Source organism: Anomaloglossus baeobatrachus, chromosome 8, assembly GCF_048569485.1.
Source record: "Anomaloglossus baeobatrachus isolate aAnoBae1 chromosome 8, aAnoBae1.hap1, whole genome shotgun sequence".
NCBI lineage: Eukaryota > Metazoa > Chordata > Amphibia > Anura > Aromobatidae > Anomaloglossus > Anomaloglossus baeobatrachus.
The window spans coordinates 139449828-139472371 of record NC_134360.1 but is presented as its reverse complement, the minus strand read 5'-3'; positions in this window follow the sequence as shown (position 1 = coordinate 139472371).

The window sequence follows — 22544 nt, the reverse complement described above, 5'->3', positions numbered from 1 at the left end:
CATCCTGTGGAACAGTTAAGGCTGCCGTATTTTGGAATGTGCTTGATGCAAATCTACCTGTCAAGTTTGCAACTGGGGCACAAGTGATGCTACTGAAGGGGTGTCTGTGGGGCCCAATTTTTGGAAAAAAGGGAGACTCTGCTTGGAGTCCCCTTGCTGTGTTTTACATGATTTTAGAAGGGCATGACATGCCTATATCTGTGTCTCCTCCTCTTTTGCCTCATCCAGCTGTTTTGTTTTCGCATGAGTTTATGTCCTTGTCACTTTTCCATGTGTTTGTGGTGTCTTGGGAGTTTTTTGTCACCTTTTGGACACCTTTGAAGGTGTTTTCTAGGTGTTTTTATGTGTTTGTGTTTGCCTGCCATTGTTTTCAATGGGGTTCGAGAGGTTTGTCGAACGGTTCGTTGAACCGAACTCGAACGCGGCCTCCGTTCGTCGAACCGAACCGAAAACGAGCCTCTAGAGGCTCACTCATCTCTAAAAATAAGCTTTTTAGTTATCTAAAAACATGCAAGATTTCTGGTTCTCACGGTGCAAGGCTTTAACAGGCACGAGTGGAGAGCGGATCCACTCATGCTTGATAGCTGCACATGTCAGCTCTTCAAATCAGCTGACATGTGCGGAACTCACTGCCGGCAGCCGACAATGAGTATACCGACATTAGGCATGACGTACCCAGTACGTCCAATATCGGTAAGAGGTTAAATATATTTTATGCATAAGCAGATTTTTAGAGGATATTGATACATCATGAGGATTTTGTGATAATTTTTAGAAAGATTGAGGATTTATTGAATTGTTTTTATGAAGTAATTGCTGCAAGAAAATATAGAATATGTGTAAAAGTTACAGGAAAATAGTTCATTTGTCAGTTCAGGAGACTAGTTAAAGGGACTATGCCACCCATCTTTCCATGGAATCATGTATTATGCTCGATGCTGGTGATGAGGCGAGGAGTGGGAATGGACCCGCAGGACCATAGAGGGGAGCCGGGCATACACAGACCTAGGAGGGGCTTGACTAAGCATTTATCGAAGCATACGCCACGGGCCACTCCCAAGGCCTGTGGAGGCTGACTCTCAGCACAGGAATAGGCTCAGCTATGGACAGGCTCATTGACAGGCTGGCAGTCTCTATTGCTGACAAGTGCAGCCAGGATGGCTGAGGTAGACAGTATGGATGGAGCAGGCAGGTACAGAGGGAAGGACTGGGGCAGGGTTACATGTACAGAATTAAATGCACACATTAGGTAATGTACAGTGGACAACAGGACCTGACAATTTACTAGCTAGATGGACAAACACTAACTAACTGACCATGTTGCTTAGGCACTTTTCCTAGTAGGAGGATGCCTTAAGTACTTTGTGCCGCTCAGCAGTAGGCTAAGAGGCACTACTTGGAAATAGCACATTGGTCCTTAAGCACATTCGCGGAGGACCTGAGTGGTCTGCACAGACCCCGGGAGCAGGAGGCAGGAGACTCAGATGTGTAGGACCACAGGGAAGCAAGGCAGGGCTGTGAAGTCTGACCACAGTAGTAAGTAAGTTGGTGTCCCTGCTTTAGAGAGGCAGAGCAGTGAAGAGACACCAGCGCTAGATCCTGAAAGGAGAGAAAAGACTTTCACAGCTGTCTGGTTGTGAGTATTTAGGTCGATAACTGTTTAATGTGTACTTTGTTGGAAACTTATAATCATGTTTCATATAACTTAATATTTAACACAGTGATTCACTATTATGATAGTCTTACAGCTTCTTTTATCTGGGTTATTTCAGAATTAGATCTTACTAAATCTTTTATGACTAAATGATGTAAGTGCATTGAATAATTGTTCAGAAAAAAAGAATAAATCACCATAAAAATCTATCTGAAATATTAATAGATATTGATAGCTAATATCTATGTCTGCATGTGCTATAATCTTTTATTTACTTATTATTACTCTTTTATTTATATTGAATCTAACTACATTATTATTGCTGGGTTAAAAAGAGGAGACAAAGAAATAGGCAGAACGAACAGGGATAGAAAAGGAGGATAAGTCTATAAATAATTTAAAAATGTTCTAATTATGATGGTTGTTTAGAACCAATGAAAATTGAGATGAAAGAAATTTAAAATGTTGTGGAACTCCAATTGCTAATGCAGATTTTGATTTTTTTTTTAATAGACAGCTCCATGTATTATTATAAGAGGAGTCCCTGCATGGTGGAAGATGTATGGTTACAGGCACCTCACCCTTCTAGTCAGTACCGGAGGTCGGTAAAAGGCACTTTCTGTAGTGTGTACAGTTGCAGAATATCAGACAGTGTACAGTTTCAGAGAGACACATCATTATGCCTCATCTGGAGGGGCAGCAGTAAATTCATTACTAGAGATGAGCGAGCCTCTAGAGGCTTGAGTTCGGTTTGTCAAACGGACGCCGCGTTCAAGTTCGGTTCGACGAGCATTCGATGAACCTCTCGAACCCCATTGAAAACAATGGGAGGCAGTCACAAACACAGAAAAAACACATTATAAATGTACACATACAGCTAATAAACATTGCCATAACACTTACCTGTCCCCGCGATGCGTCCTGCACACTATCTCCTGCCGCTATTCCTTCCGATGATCGCTGCGTCCTCCCGGTAACCAACACTGATGATAGGACCTATTGTGATATCAAAATAGCATGTGACCAGTCATGTGTCTGTTATCTCATTGGCTACAGACTGGTCACATGGCTTTGATGTCCTGCTAGGACCTGTCAGTGCATCTCTCCAGTACGCGGTGATCGTTTGTGTATCTCCGTGTATCGGCAACATGCTTTGGCACACAGTCGGGTTCCCGGTCTGCTTCCCCGTTCCGTTATTCACCGGCTGCCACAGCCGGTCAATAACGGAGATCACCGTTGCTATAGCAACGCGACTGTAAGTGGTGACATCACAGCACGCAGCCTCACGGAGTGAAAACACTGCACGGGAAGCAGCACTGTCTTCTTCCAATGAAGCGCTGCTGATGTAGCAGAGCTGCATGTGTTGAAGGAGAAAGAAGACAGAAGAGCAGGATCATGGAGGGATAACAGGGAGTAATAAACATGGAGTCTCTAATGTGTCTGTGTATTTATTTATATTAAAGTATTTTTTCTCTCTGTGGTGTCTTTTTTTAACCCTTTATTGGAGATTCTTAATGGCCTGGTCAAACTTGCCTGACATTAAGAATCTCTGGCTTAATACTAGCTAGTAAATCAAAGCTAGTATTAACTCATGATTACCCAGCAAGCCACCCGGCTCCAGGGCTGTTGGAAGAGTTGGATACAGCGCCAGATGATGGCGCTTCTATGAAAGCGCCATTTTCTCGGGCGGCTGCAGACTGCAATTCGCAGCAGAGGCACCCAGAAACCTCTGAATAACCCGTTCTGCGGATTCCAATCCCCAGCTGCCTAGTTGTACCTGGCTGGACACAAAAATATGGCAAAGCCCACGTCATTTGTTTTTTAATTATTTCATGAAATAATTGAAATAATTAAAAAAAACGGGTTTCCCTATATTTGTGGTTCCCAGCCGGGTACAAATAGGCAGCTGGGGGTTGGGGGCAGCCCGTAGGTGCCTGCTGTACCTGGCTAGCATACAAAAATATGACAAAGCCCACGTCATTTTTTTGGTGGGCAAAAAACTCCTGCATACAGTCCTGGATGGAGTATGCTGAGCCTTGTAGTTCTGCAGCTGCTGTCTGCTCTCCTCCATACAGACAGACAGCAGCTGCAGAACTACAAGGCTCAGCATAATCCACCCAGGACTGTATGCAGGAGGTTTTTGCCCCCTGAAAAAATTGTGGGCTTCACCATATTTTTGTTTGCTAGCCAGGTACAGCAGGCAGCTACGGGCTGCCCCCAACCCCCAGCTGCCTATTTGTACTCGGCTGGGAACCAAGAATATAGGGAAACCCTTTTTTTATTAATTATTTCATGAATTCCATGAAATAATTCAAAAACAAATGACGTGGGCTTCGCCATATTTTTGTGTCCAGCCAAGTACAACTAGGCAGCTGGGGATTGGAATCTACAGCACAGGTTGGCCTGAGCTTTCTGGGCCCCTCTGCTGCGAATTGCAGTCCGCGGCCACCCCAGAAAATGGCGCTTTCATAGAAGCGCCATCTTCTGGCGCTGTATCTAACTCCTCCAGCTGCCCTGGTGACGGGTGGCTCGCTAGGTAATAATGGGGTTAGGGCTAGCTGTGTATTATCAACTGGCCCTAAGCCCAAAATTCATGGTGTCCCGCCAATATTAGACATGGCCACCATGAATTTCTAGTACCGATAAAAGGAACCACAACACACAGAAAAATATTTTTATTATAAATAAAACACAACACAGTTAGTGACTACATCTTTATTGAAACAAAAGAACCCCCCTCCACAGTAATGCTGGGTCAAGGGTCCCACGCTGTCCAATCCGGATCCAATATCATCTGATCGGTTTGCTGGAAGGCAAAGCGATCAGATGATGTGTCAGGTTCAAGGGCCTGACTCACATGACACAGCAGCTGATTGTATAAACAGCTTTTATACAATCAGCTGATGCATTAATGCAAACAAAACAAACTATACACTTCAGTGGAGATTCCTGTCCGACAGCATCAGCTGATAGTTTAGCCGGCCGGGCGGTAAAAAGCCAGCCTCACCGCTCGACTTATAGTGTCAGCTGATTCCGTCAGGTGACCGCATCAGCTGATCATTGCCAGGTCTGAGAAAGAGAGAGAGAGAGAAAGAAGAGAGAAAGAGAGAAAGAGAGAGAGAGAGAGAAAGAAGATAGACAGAGAGAGAGAAAGAAGAGAGAAAGAGAGAGAGAAAGAAGAGAGAGAGAGAAAGAGAGAAAGAAGAGATAGAGAAAGAAGAGAGAGAGAGAGAAAGAAGAGAGAGAGAAAGAGACAAAGAAGAGAGAAAGAGAGAGAGAAAGAAGAGAGAGAGAGAAAGAAGAGAGAGAAAGAAAGAGAGAAGGAAGACAGAGAGAGAAAGGAGAGAGAGAGAGAGAAAGAGAGAGCGAGAAAGAAGAGAGATAAAAAGAGAAAGCAGAGAGAGAGAAAGAAGCGAAAGAGGAGAAAGAGAGAAGGAAGACAGAGAGAGAAAGAGAGAAAGAAGAGAGAGAAAGAAGAGAGAGAGAAAGAAAAGAGAGAGAATAGAAAGAAGAGAAAGAAGAGAAAGTAGAGAAAGAGAAAGAAGAGAAAGAAAGGAGAGAGATAGGAGAGAAAGAAAGGAGAGAGAGAAAGGAGAGAGAGAAAGGAGAGAGAAAGGAGAGAGAGAAAATGAAGAGAGATAAAGGAGAGAGAGAGAAAGAGAGAAAGAGAGAGAAAGGAGAGGGAGAAGAGAAAGACGAGAAAGAAGAGAAAGAAGAGAAAGGAGAGAAAGAAAGGAGAGAGAGAAAGGAGAGAAAAAGGAGAGAAAGAAAAGAGAGAGAGAAAGGAGAGAGAGAAAGGAGAGAGAGAAAGAGAGGGGGAGAGAGAAAGGAGAGAGAGAAAGGAGAGAGAGAAAGAAAGGAGAGAGGTAAGAAGAGAGAGAGAAAGAGAGAAAGAAGAGAGAGAAGAGAAAGACGAGAAAGAAGAGAAAGAAGAGAAAGGAGAGAAAGAAAGGAGAGAGAGAAAGGAGAGAAAAAGGAGAGAAAGAAAAGAGAGAGAGAAAGGAGAGAGAGAAAGGAGAGAGAGAAAGAGAGGGGGAGAGAGAAAGGAGAGAGAGAAAGGAGAGAGAGAAAGAAAGGAGAGAGAAAAAGGAGAGAGAGAAAGAAGAGAGAGAGAAAGAGAGAAAGAAGAGAGAGAAGAGAAAGAGGAGAAAGAAGAGAAAGGAGAGAAAGAAAGAAAGGAGAGAGAGAGAAAAAGAGAGAGAGAGAGAAAGGAGAGAAAGAAAGGAGAGAAATAAAGGAGAGAAAGAAAGAGAGAGCGAAAGAAAAGAGAGAGAGAAAGGAGAGAGAAAAGAGAGAGAGAATGGAGAGAGAAGAGAGAGAGAAAGGAGAGAGAGAAAGGAGAGAGAAAGGAGAGAGAGAAATGAGAGAAAGGAGAAAGAGAGAGAGAAAGAGAGAGAGAAAGAGAGAGATAGAAAAAAGGAGAGAGAGAAAGGAGAGAGAGAGGAGAGAGAGAAAGAAAGGAGAGAGGGAAAGGAGAGAGAGAAAGAGAGAAAGGAGATGTCCAGCTCCTCCCCTCAGTGCATAGTTAAATTATAATTATAAATATATTGTAAATATAATTTAAAATTAATAGTAAAAAAAAAAAATTCTTTATCGGGTCTAGAACTCGCAACCTTATGCGTCTTAGGTGAGTGCTCTATCCACTCAGCTGTTGCCTCTAATGTGAAAGATAGGCAGATTTGGTAATCTTGAAGTCTGGATTGCTGAAGTCTCAGCTGACCACGTGATTCACTTGATTGCTACGTGGAGCTCATACAGAACACTTGTGTTCTGTAGCAGAGATGACAATGTCGTGTGGTATTACGTCGGACCTGGAGGGGTATTGGAGGATCTTAATAAAATGGTGAAACTGTGTTTTTTTCTGTTTTATTCCAAATAAAGGATTTTTCGCGGTGTGTGTTTATTTACTTTCACTTTATACATAGATAATAATTATTTAAAATTAAAAATAAAAAAAAAAATTAAATTCTTTACCGGGACCAGGACCAGAACTCCCAACATTATACTTCTTAGGCAGGCACTTTATCCACAAATAATATAGATAGGCAGATTTGGTAATCTTGAAGATTGCAATGCTTACTAAAGTCTCTGCTAACCACATGAGTCACTTCATTGCTATGGTGCCACTACATCATCAGGGAGCAGAGCTGACAGTGTTGTGTGGATTACTTCGCACTCGGAGGGGTATTTTTCGGATTAATAAAGGGGTGAACCAGGGTGTTTTTTGTCTTTTATTCCAAATAAAGGATTTTTTGCAGTGTGTGTTTCTTTACTTTAACTTTCAGTTTAATCATGAAAGGTATTTCGGGGAGACGCCTGGCATGATTAAACTCATTATTACCCCATTTTTTTTTTAATTTATTTATTTATTTTACTGCACGATATAGACCTGCCAGCCAGCGGCTGTGATTGGTTGCAGAGAGACAGCTGTCACTCAGCTTGGGGACGTGTCTGACTGCAACCAATCATAGGCGCCGGTGGGTAGGGAAAGCACGGAATAACTAATTGATCAATGAAGCGGCAGCCATTTTCTAAAGGGGAAAAGACGCCGCAGATTTGTGACAGATGTGGAGCGAGACGCACGTGATCATTGAGTAGGAAAGGGAGAGGGATTGTGCTGGGTATGCAGAACGCATGCAGATAGCAACATGTGCACATAGCCTTACTGTGAAAAGCCACGTTTTTGGTGATCGAACCATTCTCGAACGTAACTCGAGCTGTCGAGCTTTTAGCAAAAAGCTCGAGTACGAGTTTGATCTTGAGCACCCCCCAAAATCACTCGAACATGAAATTGGCGAACCTCAAACCTCGAACATCGCTCATCTGTATTCATTACTGCTTCAGGTACAATTAAACGTAATGCTTGAACGTTTCAGGAAATTCATTAGAACCCTGGCAATGCTCCATTTTTCATTTTTGCTTTTTCCTCCCCTCCTTCCAAAAGCCTTAACTTTTTTATTTTTGCATCAATATTGCCAAATGAGGGCTTATTTTTTGCAGGACGAGTTGTACTTTTGAAATAATTCATTTTTTTTACCATATAGTATATGGAAAAGAGGAAAGAAAATTCAAATGTGGGGAAATCATGAAATTCCACAATGGTTTTTGTTTTTTTTTTTTATTCACCATGTTTACTATATGGTAACATGTCATTATGATGCCTCTGGTCGGTACAAGTTCGAAGATACCAAATACAGTATGTATACTTTTACGTTTATCTAAGTTATCTGAAAAAAAATAAGAAGTTTGTCCTAAAAAAGATAGCGCTTTGTATCCATTTCCCAAGACCCATAGTGTTCTAAGTTTTAGGGATCTGAAGCTCAGTGATTGGTTATTTTTTGCATTTTGAGCTGTTGTTTATCACATTTTTGGGCCGATGCGTTTTGATTGCCTGCTATTGTATTTTAAGAAGCAAAATTTTGTTGCTTGGAATTTTTTTTTCTTGCCATGTTGTGTACCGATCAGCTTAATTGATTTTATATTTTGATAGATTGGGCATTTCTGAAAGCAGCGATACCAAATATGTGTATTTTATTTTCCATGGGGCAAAAGGGGGGGGGATTTTAACTTTTTTTTTATTATTTTATTTTACATTTTTTTTAATTTATTTTACTAGACCTTCTAGGGGACTTTATCACTGCACAGTCCAATCGCCTGTGCATTTACAGTTAGGTCCAGAAATATTTGGACAGTGACACAACTTTCGCGAGTTGGGCTCTGCATGCCACCACATTGGATTTGAAATGAAACCTCTACAACAGAATTCAAGTGCAGATTGTAACGTTTAATTTGAAGGTTTGAACAAAAATATCTGATGGAATTGTACACATTTCTTTACAAACACTCCACATTTTAGGAGGTCAAAAGTAATTGGACAAATAAACCAAACCCAAACAAAATATTTTTATTTTTAATATTTTGTTGCGAATCCTTTGGAGGCAATCACTGCCTTAAGTCTTGAACCCATGGACATCACCAAACGCTGGGTTTCCTCCTTCTTAATGCTTTGTCAGGCCTTTACAGCCGCAGCCTTCAGGTCTTGCTTGTTTGTGGGTCTTTCCGTCTTAAGTCTGGATTTGAGCAAGTGAAATGCATGCTCAATTGGGTTAAGATCTGGTGATTGACTTGGCCATTGCAGAATGTTCCACTTTTTTGCACTCATGAACTCCTGGGTAGCTTTGGCTGTATGCTTGGGGTCATTGTCCATCTGTACTATGAAGCGCCGTCCGATCAACTTTGCGGCATTTGGCTGAATCTGGGCTGAAAGTATATCCCTGTACACTTCAGAATTCATCCGGCTACTCTTGTCTGCTGTTATGTCATCAATAAACACAAGTGACCCAGTGCCATTGAAAGTCATGCATGCCCATGCTATCACGTTGCCTCCACCATGTTTTACAGAGGATGTGGTGTGCCTTGGATCATGTGCCGTTCCCTTTCTTCTCCAAACTTTTTTCTTCCCATCATTCTGGTACAGATTGATCTTTGTCTCATCTGTCCATAGAATACTTTTCCAGAACTGAGCTGGCTTCATGAGGTGTTTTTCAGCAAATTTAACTCTGGCCTGTCTATTTTTGGAATTGATGAATGGTTTGCATCTAGATGTGAACCCTTTGTATTTACTTTCATGGAGTCTTCTCTTTACTGTTGACTTAGAGACAGATACACCTACTTCACTGAGAGTGTTCTGGACTTCAGTTGATGTTGTGATCGGGTTCTTCTTCACCAAAGAAAGTATGCGGCGATCATCCACCACTGTTGTCATCCGTGGACGCCCAGGCCTTTTTGAGTTCCCAAGCTCACCAGTCAATTCCTTTTTTCTCAGAATGTACCCGACTGTTGATTTTGCTACTCCAAGCATGTCTGCTATCTCTCTGATGGATTTTTTCTTTTTTTTTCAGCCTCAGGATGTTCTGCTTCACCTCAATTGAGAGTTCCTTAGACCGCATGTTGTCTGGTCACAGCAACAGCTTCCAAATGCAAAACCACACACCTGTAATCAACCCCAGACCTTTTAACTACTTCATTGATTACAGGTTAACGAGGGAGACACCTTCAGAGTTAATTGCAGCCCTTAGAGTCCCTTCTCCAATTACTTTTGGTCCCTTGAAAAAGAGGAGGCTATGCATTACAGAGCTATGATTCCTAAACCCTTTCTCCAATTTGGATGTGAAAACTCTCATATTGCAGCTGGGAGTGTGCACTTTTAGCCCATACTATATATATAATTGTATTTCTGAACATGTTTTTGTAAACAGCTAAAATAACAAAACTTGTGTCACTGTCCAAATATTTCTGGCCCTGACTGTATGTTGATCAGAGCAGCATCACTCTGATCAGCAAAAATGCCCACTTACTGTGAGTGCTGAACTCTGTCAGCTCTCGCAGGAAGTGACTCGAGGCATCAGGGGTTATCAGCTGACTCCATATTACCATAACACATTGGCACCTTGTGATCATATCACGGGGCCGCTGATAGCAGCGAGGAATGGTAAGATTCCTGCCGCAGCCATTTAAATCACACTGTCAGTGTTTCACAGAGCGATATAAGGGGTTACCATGTTTTTCCAAAAATAAGACCTCCCCCAAAAATAAGCCCTAGCAGGGATTTTCAGCATTTTCACAGCAAGGCTTAAATATAAGCCCTCCCCCGAAAATAAGCCCTAGTCGCGGATCTATAATGAAGTGTCCGTGCAGCTAAAAAGGTTACAGATACTGCAGGAAACTTCATTATAGACAGTGGCACCCGGCAATTACACTCACCAGACACTGAGTGGCAGGACCTGCAGTGATCGCACACCCGCACACATCAGCTCTCACACACACACACACACACACACACACACAATCAGATCACATACACACACAAACATCGGATCGCACACAATCAGATCGCACACACAAACATCGGATCACACGAAAACATCAAATCACATACACACACACATTGGATCGCACACAGATCGGATCACATACATACACACCTCATCCAGCGACAACGATCTCTTCTCGCCGGCAGAATCCTGAGAGGCAGTGCGGTGCAGCGCGACGAACAGGACCTGCGGCGGAACACATGACTTGCTTCATTCCCTGCTGCCTGACCAGCGCTAGATGTGATGTGATGTGTGCGCGGCGATCAGCTGTGTGTGTGTGTCTGTGTGTGATCTGCTGTGTGTGTCTGCAATCGGCTATGTGTTTGTCTGCGATTGGCTGTGTTTTCTGCGATCGGCTGTGTGTGTCTGCGTTCGGCTGTGTGTATCTGTGATCGGCTGTGTGTGTCTGCGATCGGCTGTGTTTTCTGCGATCGGCTGTGTAAGTCTGCGTTTGGCTGTGTGTATCTGTGATTGGCTGTGTATGCCTGCGATCTGCTGTGTGTGTGTGTGTGTGTGTGTGTGATCGGCTGTGTGTGCCTGCGATCTGCTGTGTGTGTGTGTGATTTGCTGTGTGTGTGTGTGTGTGATCTGCTGTGTGTGTCAGTATGTCAGCTAGCAACAGGGTAGGACGGCGTTCAGCACCGACGGAGATCACAGGAAGGACTTGGGAGCCACGCAGAAGTCCTGGTCTGGTGAGTATGAGTCTCCTGGGAAGTGGGGGTCTGCTTTTTTGGGGGGGTAAATTTACCCCCAACCATTGTTTCTCCAAGAAAAAGACCTCCTCCAAAAATAAGCCCTAGTGCTTTTTTGGGGGGCAAAAAAAATATGACAGTGTCTTATTTTTGGAAAAACACGGTAACAGGCTTGGGGTGATCTCCGATCAGCAGACATGTGTGAAGAACACTGTGGCTCACTGCCAGAGCCCGTGATAACCAGATGGAGGCAACCAAGGACATAGTACGTCGTTGGTCGTAAAAGGGTTCATCAGTGGCTATTATGAAAGTCCAGGATCATACAAAGGAAGAGACAAGAGCAGGGTAATGCTGATAAAGCAGCTGCCATCATGCTCCTACTAAAGACCTTCATGTGTAGTGTGCAGCAGAATGGACCTCAAGCTGTTTTGTAAGATACAGCAACAATCTGTTACGCTCACCGAGGAGCAGCGAGCGTCCAGAGGTGGACCCACTGGACCGTGCACCAGACTCCCCTGAGAAGGCGACCAGCAGCGAACCCCTATACAGGGACTGTGCGGCGCCTCCCCAGAAGGCCTAAATGCACGGCAGCCAGGAACCGGTAGTAGGAGTCTCGGTAGGGCCAGGTGTAGCAAGGTTGTGGCGTCCACAGCCGGCAGAACACGGAAACGGCACCGGAGATGCTCACAGCAGGTGACGTCCAAAGCAGGTACGGTACTGTCACGCTCCCCGGGTCCTCACCCCCGCTCCCCGGCTCACCTGCCACGCTGCCCGCTCCTCAGCCCCCGGATTCCGTCCGTCCCAGGCCCCCTGGTCCCCGATCCCGGCGCCCGACGGCTTCCCAGGACCTGGCCGGCTCCCCTGCGTCCTCCCCTCAGCCTCCTTCCCTGGCTTCTGGCACCCGGGCGGCGCGCATGCGCGTTAGGGCGCGCGCGCGGTCACTGACCCTTTCTTAAAGGGCCAGCGTCCATTAACAGGAAATGAGGTTGAACAGGTACTGGGTATAAAGGGGGTTAGTGTCCAAGGGGGCGGGGCCTGATCTTCGTGTTCCCTGAGCTAGGAGTCAGGTCTCCTGGTGTTTATGTGCCTGTACTCACCTATCTCTCTTTGTAGAGCCGTACCTGCCTCGCCATCCCGTCTGCCGTATCCTGAACCCCGCACACTGTCCGTCTGCCATCTGACAGTCCGTACCATCTCGGATCCCTGCGGTGACCCGTCATCTCGCTCCTGAGGTTCCGGACCCCGCCTGATATCATCTCGGCTTCCGAACCTGAGCTACGTCACCAGGACTACCATCTGTGACACCGTGGTCCCAGGGACTCCTCCGCTGCCTTCACTTGCACGGACTGTTCTGCTGCCCATCAGTGCTTCAGCTGCCGGACTCCCTACCACCATCTTAAGAGTTCGGTCCAGTGGATCCACCTCCTGGGTCGGCCCGACCGCCCGGCCGTGACAGTAAGATCAGGCCATGGATCCCGCTGCAGCACTAGCGGCCTTGCAAGAGGAACTCCGACGTCAGCATGAAGTCCAGACCCGCATGTTGCAATTTATGACCTCCGTGGACACCCGCCTGTACACGTTACAAGCATCAATGACGCCTGCGGCACCCAGGTCCCCAGCTATGCAAGCCATGGCTCCCGCACCAGTGGCAGCCTCTTCAGATGCTTCCCGTCTCCGTTTGGCGTCACCACCTCGTTATGCTGGAGATCCCAAGACCTGCAGGGGCTTCATAAACCAGTGTTCCCTTCATTTCACGCAGCTGCCACATCTGTTCGCCTCTGACCAAGCCAAGGTCGCCTTTATAATGTCTCATCTGGAGGGCGAGGCGCTGGCGTGGATGAACCCCTTGTGGGAGAAGGAGGACCCCATGACCAAGAACCTTCAAGAGTTCCTGCAGGCCTTTCGCAGCACCTTCGACGAGCCGGGACGCGCCTCTGCGTCTGCTTCATCCCTCCTCCGCCTACGTCAAGGAACACTGACGGTGGGTCAATATGCCATCCGTTTCCGTACTTTGGCTTCTGAACTCGGGTGGAATAATGAGGCCCTGACAGCCGCCTTCTGGTAAGGACTCTCGAGTCGCATCAAGGATGAGTTGGCGGGTCGTGACGTGCCCTCCACCCTAGATGCCCTGATTGCCCTAGCCACTCGAGTGGACATTCGTTTCCAGGAACGCTCCAAAGAGCTGTATCGTGAGAGACGTGCAGTACGGCACTCCCCTCCTCCACAGAAGTCCTCTGTGCCTCACTCTTCAACAGCTGGGATTCCTGTCCACGAGCCCATGCAGGTTGACCGAGTACGACAGTCTGACCAACGTAGAGCAGAGCGGCTCGCCAAAGGCCTCTGCTTTTACTGCGGAGAGGGCACACATCTCTTACGCTCCTGTCCGGAAAGGCCGGGAAACTCCAAAGCCTAGGGTTGGTAGGAGAGGCCACCCTAGGTGCTGGGACTCTCTCAGACCCAGTTATGTGGACGGTACAAGTGTCAACAGGAGAGACGCGCTTCACGGCTGAGGCATACCTCGACTCCGGAGCAGCAGGCAATTTTATCCAGCAGGCCACGGTGGACAAGTACCAGCTGCCTGTTACTCCACTCGATAAGCCCCTAATGATTGCCTCGGTGGATGGGAGACCCCTCTCTGATACCATCTCCTGGATCACCAAGCCGGTGGAATTGCGTATAGGTGCTCTGCACACCGAGAACATCGCTCTCTACGTCCTTCCACACATGTCCCATCAAATCCTGCTGGGACTTCCTTGGTTGCGGACACACGAACCATCAGTCAGCTGGGGTACTGGCGAAATCACTCGTTGGGGCTCTGCCTGTCATGAGAGATGTCTAAAGTCCCTACAACCAATCCGACGTCCCCCGGCTCCAGAGAACCTACCGGAACTGCCCTCGGCCTATTGGTCCTTCGCGGACGTTTTTGACAAGAAGGAGTCTGAGGTACTTCCGCCACACCGTCCCTACGATTGCGCCATCGACCTGCTCCCAGGAACAACACCACCTCGAGGACGGATATATCCGTTGTCTCCAGCGGAAACCAGGGCCATGTCCACATACATCACGGAAAGCCTGGCAAAGGGATTCATCCGGAGATCCTCCTCTCCTGCGGGAGCAGGCTTCTTCTTCGTTAAGAAGAAAGAGGGTGACCTACGCCCATGCATTGACTACCGGGGCTTGAATCAGATCACCATAAAAAACAAGTACCCCCTACCGCTCATCCCCGAATTGTTCGACCGGCTCAGAGGAGCCCGTGTGTTCACCAAACTGGATCTTCGGGGTGCCTACAACCTAGTTCGTATCCGCTCTGGGGACGAATGGAAGACCGCATTTAATACTCGCGACGGGCACTACGAATACTGCGTGATGCCCTTCGGTCTGTGTAACGCTCCTGCCGTATTCCAAGAACTGGTGAACGACATATTCCGGGACCTCCTCTACCTCTGTGTAGTAGTTTATCTGGATGACATCCTTGTCTTCTCTCCGGACCTCCAGACCCACAGAGAGAACGTAAAGCTGGTTCTACAAAGACTGAGAGAGAATCGTCTCTACGCCAAATATGAGAAGTGCGTCTTTGAGCAGTCTTCTCTCCCTTTCCTGGGATACATCATCTCGGGTACTGGGTTGCAGATGGATCCAAAGAAGGTCTCCTCCATACTCAACTGGCCTCCTCCTTCTGGACTGAAGGCAATCCAACGGTTCCTGGGATTCGCCAACTACTACCGCCAGTTTATCCCGCACTTCTCCGCCCTGACTGCCCCTCTCTCCGCTTTGACCAAAAAGGAGGCTAAACCAAAGGACTGGTCACCTGCGGCCGACGCCGCGTTTTGCTCTTTGAAGCGAGCTTTCGCCTCCTCTCCTGTACTCCACCGACCGGAGTTAAACCGCCAGTTCACCTTGGAGGTGGATGCCTCCTCCTCAGGAGCCGGAGCAGTGCTCATGCAAAAATCCTCCTCCGGGAAGATGGTGACTTGCGGTTTCTTTTCTAAGAGCTTCTCAGCACCAGAACGGAATTACACCATCGGTGACCGAGAATTATTGGCGGTCAAACTAGCTCTGGAGGAGTGGCGCTACCTCCTGGAAGGAGCAGTGTACCCCGTGACCATCTACACGGACCACAAGAACCTGGAATACCTGCGGTCCGCTCAGCGACTGAACCCGCGGCAAGCCAGGTGGTCCTTATTCTTTGCCAGGTTTGACTTCCAGCTCCACTTCCGACCCGCGGACAAGAATATACGCGCCGATGCCTTGTCTAGGTCCCTCATGTCCATGGAGCAGGAGGAAGAGACTACCCAACCTATCATCCCTCCTAGCAAGATTGTTCCGGTGGCTCCCGTCACTCTGGCCCAGATACCACCCGGGAAGACCTATGTCTCGGAGACCGACAGGCAAAAAGTGTTACACTGGGGTCATGCCTCAAAAACAGCCGGCCATGCAGGCCAGAAGAGAACATGGGGTGCGATTGTACGCCATTACTGGTGGCCATCCCTTCGCACTGACGTCGCCGCCTTTGTCTCTGCCTGCTCCTCTTGTGCCAGGAACAAGACGCCCAAACACCTGCCCTATGGCCGTCTGCTGCCTCTACCGATACCCTCAGTTCCCTGGCAACACATTGCGATGGACTTTATTACGGACTTGCCATTATCCTCTGGACACACAGTCATATGGGTCGTGGTGGACCGGTTCTCCAAAATGGCCCACTTCATCCCCATGGCTGGACTGCCCTCTGCTCAGGAACTCGCGGAAGCCTATATCCATCACATCTTCCGCTTGCATGGCTTTCCATCCCACATCGTGTCCGACAGAGGAACTCAGTTCACCTCCCGCTTCTGGAGGGCGCTCTGCAAACACCTGGGAGTAACTCTGGACTTTTCTTCCGCATACCATCCTCAGTCTAATGGCCAAGTGGAGAGGGTCAATCAAATCTTGACATCCTTCTTACGTCACTATGTCAACACCCATCACGACGACTGGTCCACGCTTCTGCCTTGGGCTGAGTTCTCACATAACCACCACATCAGTGAGTCGTCCTCCAAATCTCCCTTCCATGTCGTTTACGGACTTCAGCCCTCCGTTCCATTGCCTATATCCCCTTCTTCGGATGTCCCTGCGGCTGATACTGTAGCCCGTGACTTCGCTACCATTTGGGACTCTGTCAAGGCGTCCCTTGGACGCGCTTCCCAGCGGATGAAGAAACACGCTGACAAAAGGCGTCTAGACCCTCCGTGTTTCTCTCCTGGAGACCTCGTCTGGCTTGCTTCCCAGTACGTCCGCCTGAAGATACCGTCATACAAGCTGGGTCCTCGCTACATTGGGCCGTTTAAAGTCCTCAGCAAGATCAATGAGGTTTCCTACAAGCTACAGCTCCCGGCCACGATGAGGATACCCAACTCATTCCACGTCTCCCTGCTCAAGCCGGTGGTCCTTGGTCCCTTCTCCAATGCTGCCAGTCCGGCCCCTCCACCTATTGCCGATGACGACATCTATGCGGTAAGGGATATCGTGGCCATGAAGACCGTACGAGGTCGGCAGTTCTTCCTGGTGGACTGGGAGGGGTATGGTCCTGAGGATAGGTCTTGGGAGCCCAGGGAGAACGTGGGCACTCCTCTTATCCGTGCCTTCATGTCCCGGTTGCGGGGTGGGGGGCGTGGGGGGGGGGTACTGTCACGCTCCCCGGGTCCTCACCCCCGCTCCCCGGCTCACCTGCCACGCTGCCCGCTCCTCAGCCCCCGGATTCCGTCCGTCCCAGGCCCCCTGGTCCCCGATCCCGGCGCCCGACGGCTTCCCAGGACCTGGCCGGCTCCCCTGCGTCCTCCCCTCAGCCTCCTTCCCTGGCTTCTGGCACCCGGGCGGCGCGCATGCGCGTTAGGGCGCGCGCGCGGTCACTGACCCTTTCTTAAAGGGCCAGCGTCCATTAACAGGAAATGAGGTTGAACAGGTACTGGGTATAAAGGGGGTTAGTGTCCAAGGGGGCGGGGCCTGATCTTCGTGTTCCCTGAGCTAGGAGTCAGGTCTCCTGGTGTTTATGTGCCTGTACTCACCTATCTCTCTTTGTAGAGCCGTACCTGCCTCGCCATCCCGTCTGCCGTATCCTGAACCCCGCACACTGTCCGTCTGCCATCTGACAGTCCGTACCATCTCGGATCCCTGCGGTGACCCGTCATCTCGCTCCTGAGGTTCCGGACCCCGCCTGATATCATCTCGGCTTCCGAACCTGAGCTACGTCACCAGGACTACCATCTGTGACACCGTGGTCCCAGGGACTCCTCCGCTGCCTTCACTTGCACGGACTGTTCTGCTGCCCATCAGTGCTTCAGCTGCCGGACTCCCTACCACCATCTTAAGAGTTCGGTCCAGTGGATCCACCTCCTGGGTCGGCCCGACCGCCCGGCCGTGACAGGTACAAATAATGTCCACGGCAGGTAGGGCACGGTGACATCCACTGTCGGTATGAGCAGTGACGTCCACAGCCGGAATGGTATGGATGGCACTACGTTGAGACAAAGGATTAGAACCAGGTATAAATGCTAGAGTTGAGCGCGGTTCGTGGTTCGTGGTTCTCCAGTTCTAGGCTCGAGTGATTTTGGGGCATGTTCTAGATCGAACTAGAACTCGAGCTTTTTGCAAAAGCTCGATAGTTCTAGAAACGTTCGAGAACGGTTCTAGCAGCAAAAAACCAGCTAAATCCTAGCTTGGTTTCTGCTGTAATAGTGTAAGTCACTCTGTGAATCACACTATTATGACATTTCAGTGTATAGTGTGCGTGAACAGCGCCTTCAGATCACTGCTGTTTCTATAATGGCGATCGCCATTTTTTTTTTCTTGTCTTCCTTCCCTAAGCGCGCGCGTGTAGTGGGGCGGGCCAGCATGTCAGCCAATCCCAGACACACACACAGCTAAGTGGACTTTTAGCCAGAGAAGCAACGGCATGTGTGATAGGATGTCCATGTCACATGTCCCTGCATTATAAAAACGGACATTTTCCTCCAGGACGCCATTATCTGCCTTCTGCGTCTTTGGTGTCAGACATCACTGTCGCAGCTCCGTCCTCCTGAGTCCTATCGCCGATACAGCTGTATGCGCTGCATACACAGCGTTAGACAGCTTAGGGAGAGCACTTTCTAGCAGTCCTTTTAAGGGCTCAAACCGGCAGGGTCAGAGAGCCATAGGTGACAGGTCCTGAAAACAGCAACAGCGTCTGTGTAGCCAAGGTCAGGGATTTCCTCCCTGCATTTCACCATTAGGAGGGAATAGAAAGGCAGGCTTCCATTCCTCTACCCAGAGCCCCACAATCCTGCCACTGTACCCTCTTGTCCTCTGCACACTCCAACTCTTTTTAACTAAGCCATTATACTAGCAAACAGTCAGTGTACCTAGTGGCATCCTAAACGTGGCTATTGGACTTTGCTATGGTACGTCTGCCTGCATTGCACACTCCAACTTTTTTAAACTAAGCCATTTTACTAGCAAACACTCAGTGTACCTAGTGGCATCCTAAATGTGGCTATTGGACTTTGCTATAGTCCCACTAGTGCAAAGACATTTGCAGAGCACGTCTGCCTGCATTGCACACTCCAACTTTTTTAAACTAAGACATTATACTAGCAAACAGTCAGTGTACCTAGTGGCATCCTAAACGTGGCTATTGGACTTTGCTATAGTCCCACTAGTGCAAAGACATTTGCAGAGCACGTCTGCCGGCATTGCAGACTCCAACTCTTTTTAACTAAGCCATTATACTAGCAAACAGTCAGTGTACCTAGTGGCATCCTAAACGTGGCTATTGTACTTTTGTCTATTCACACTATTGTAAACATATTTGCAGCACGTCTGCCTGCATTGCACACTCAAACTTTTTTAAACTAAGCCATTATACTAGCAAACACTCAGTGTACCTAGTGGCATCCTAAACGTGGCTATTGTACTTTTGTCTATTCACACTATTGTAAAGATATTTGCAGCACGTCTGCCTGCATTGCACACTGAAACTTTTTTAAACTAAGCCATTATACTAGCAAACACTCAGTGTACCTAGTGGCATCCTAAACGTGGCTATTGTACTTTTGTCTATTCACACTATTGTAAAGATATTTGCAGCACGTCTGCCTGCATTGCACACTGAAACTTTTTTAAACTAAGCCATTATACTAGCAAACACTCAGTGTACCTAGTGGCATCCTAAACGTGGCTATTGTACTTTTGTCTATTCACACTATTGTAACGATATTTGCAGCACGTCTGCCTGCATTGCACACTCAAACTTTTTTAAACTAAGCCATTATACTAGCAAACACTCAGTGTACCTAGTGGCATCCTAAACGTGGCTATTGTACTTTTGTCTATTCACACTATTGTAAACATATTTGCAGCACGTCTGCCTGCATTGCACACTCCAACTTTTTTAAACTAAGCCATTATACTAGCAAACACTCAGTGTACCTAGTGGCATCCTAAACGTGGCTATTGTACTTTTGTCTATTCACACTATTGTAAACATATTTGCAGCACGTCTGCCTGCATTGCACACTCCAACTTTTTTAAACTAAGCCATTATACTAGCAAACACTCAGTGTACCTAGTGGCATCCTAAACGTGGCTATTGTACTTTTGTCTATTCACACTATTGTAACGATATTTGCAGCACGTCTGCCTGCATTGCACACTCCAACTTTTTTAAACTAAGCCATTATACTAGCAAACACTCAGTGTACCTAGTGGCATCCTAAACGTGGCTATTGTACTTTTGTCTATTCACACTATTGTAAAGATATTTGCAGCACGTCTGCCTGCATTGCACACTCAAACTTTTTTAAACTAAGCCATTATACTAGCAAACACTCAGTGTACCTAGTGGCATCCTAAACGTGGCTATTGTACTTTTGTCTATTCACACTATTGTAAAGATATTTGCAGCACGTCTGCCTGCATTGCACACTCAAACTTTTTTAAACTAAGCCATTATACTAGCAAACACTCAGTGTACCTAGTGGCATCCTAAACGTGGCTATTGTACTTTTGTCTATTCACACTATTGTAAACATATTTGCAGCACGTCTGCCTGCATTGCACACTCCAACTTTTTTAAACTAAGCCATTATACTAGCAAACACTCAGTGTACCTAGTGGCATCCTAAACGTGGCTATTGTACTTTTGTCTATTCACACTATTGTAAACATATTTGCAGCACGTCTGCCTGCATTGCACACTCCAACTTTTTTAAACTAAGCCATTATACTAGCAAACACTCAGTGTACCTAGTGGCATCCTAAACGTGGCTATTGTACTTTTGTCTATTCACACTATTGTAACGATATTTGCAGCACGTCTGCCTGCATTGCACACTCCAACTTTTTTAAACTAAGCCATTATACTAGCAAACACTCAGTGTACCTAGTGGCATCCTAAACGTGGCTATTGTACTTTTGTCTATTCACACTATTGTAAAGATATTTGCAGCACGTCTGCCTGCATTGCACACTCAAACTTTTTTAAACTAAGCCATTATACTAGCAAACACTCAGTGTACCTAGTGGCATCCTAAACGTGGCTATTGTACTTTTGTCTATTCACACTATTGTAAAGATATTTGCAGCACGTCTGCCTGCATTGCACACTCAAACTTTTTTAAACTAAGCCATTATACTAGCAAACACTCAGTGTACCTAGTGGCATCCTAAACGTGGCTATTGTACTTTTGTCTATTCACACTATTGTAAACATATTTGCAGCACGTCTGCCTGCATTGCACACTCCAACTTTTTTAAACTAAGCCATTATACTAGCAAACACTCAGTGTACCTAGTGGCATCCTAAACGTGGCTATTGTACTTTTGTCTATTCACACTACTGCAAATCTATGTGCAGCACCTCTGCATGACACCCTCCTGCTCTGTTTTTAATAAGCTATAATGATAGCACAAAATACTGCCATTTAGTGGCATCATAGAACTGGCTGTTGTATTCCATTAGTGCCCCACTGGTAACAAGCTATTTCTAGCACCTCAACATGACACCCTCATGCACATTTTGCTACGCTAATGTTATAGCAAACTCATGGAATTCATTGCTGCATTTCATAATTCGGAGGGATAGAAAGTCAGGCTTCCTTTAGCTTTTCCTTCTGTTCATAGACAGCATCTCCAAGAGCAATTTCCCCTCCACGTCTAAGTGTGGAGAGGCAGCTAGTGCGCATGCGTGTGCCGATGTACCCCAGCTGCAGCCTAATTACAGTGTTTCGCCTAGTGAGTATGCTCAGCCTGACTGTGTTATTCCTGACGCTAAGTCTTCTTTTCGGGATACAGCGCATGCTCCCACACTAAGTGTGAAAAGCCTCTTTGCACAGGTGCTTGCATTCCGTGCCGGGTCTAAGTCCTGTTTTGTGCCTAGACACCATGCTAAAGCTGATAGTCTTTTTTCAGAGACTGTATTTCATGCTACTGAGCATGCTCAGGCACTTCCTGCATCAGAGACTAGGTCCGGTAATGAACTCTTTGGCCCTGGCCCTGATGTGGGGGTCCCATATAGACCACAGGGCATCAGGTGTCCTCCCAAATGGCTTGCAGAGGCCCACACCTATGACTTGTCACCGCATTATTGATGGTCAGACGATGACTGGTGAGGTGTTTGGGTCATGGCAGCCATGAGGTCATCATTGAAGTTGCGGTTCCAAATAGGACGCTAGTTATGCCACTCATGACGTGTCACTCTACTTTTGTCTCCAGGAGGTGCATTGTGGTTCACCCTGGTTTGGGGCGGACCCAGGTTATAAAAGGGGCTGGAGCCAACAAGGAGGTGCGCAGTCTTCTATTATGCTCCGAAAGAGCACACCTCCATGTGTTGAACCCATTGCGGCTTTAGGCCAGAGGTAGGCAGGGATAGGGTGTCGATGCAGGCCACCACCACAGTTGGTAACGCAGAACGGTTAAGACCAGCTCCTGTCCTACCAGTCCTGCTTGTGCAGCCCAGTGGCATTAACAGGCCTGCTGCTGCTGATGCGCCTGCTGTCCACAGGTGTGCCCCTACGCACACGGTCAGCGTACTCAATGGCCCCTGTGTTGTTAACAGGGAGTTCCTGGGCTGGGTGGGCATGTGGACCCTGTGACGCTAACAGGGCTCACAGTCTCCAGATCCGAATGGCGTCTAACTCGGTTCAGGCTAATATTAGTTTCATAGCCACACAGCTCTGTATCCTCCACCAAACCTTCCAGTTGCCAACCTCTCCTTTTCCAACTGGGAGCACGGTGGACACTGACTGCTGATGGGGATATATACCTTTCTCTTTCTTTTCTTATTAATTTTCGTTATGTAGCGGTCACAGATTATAT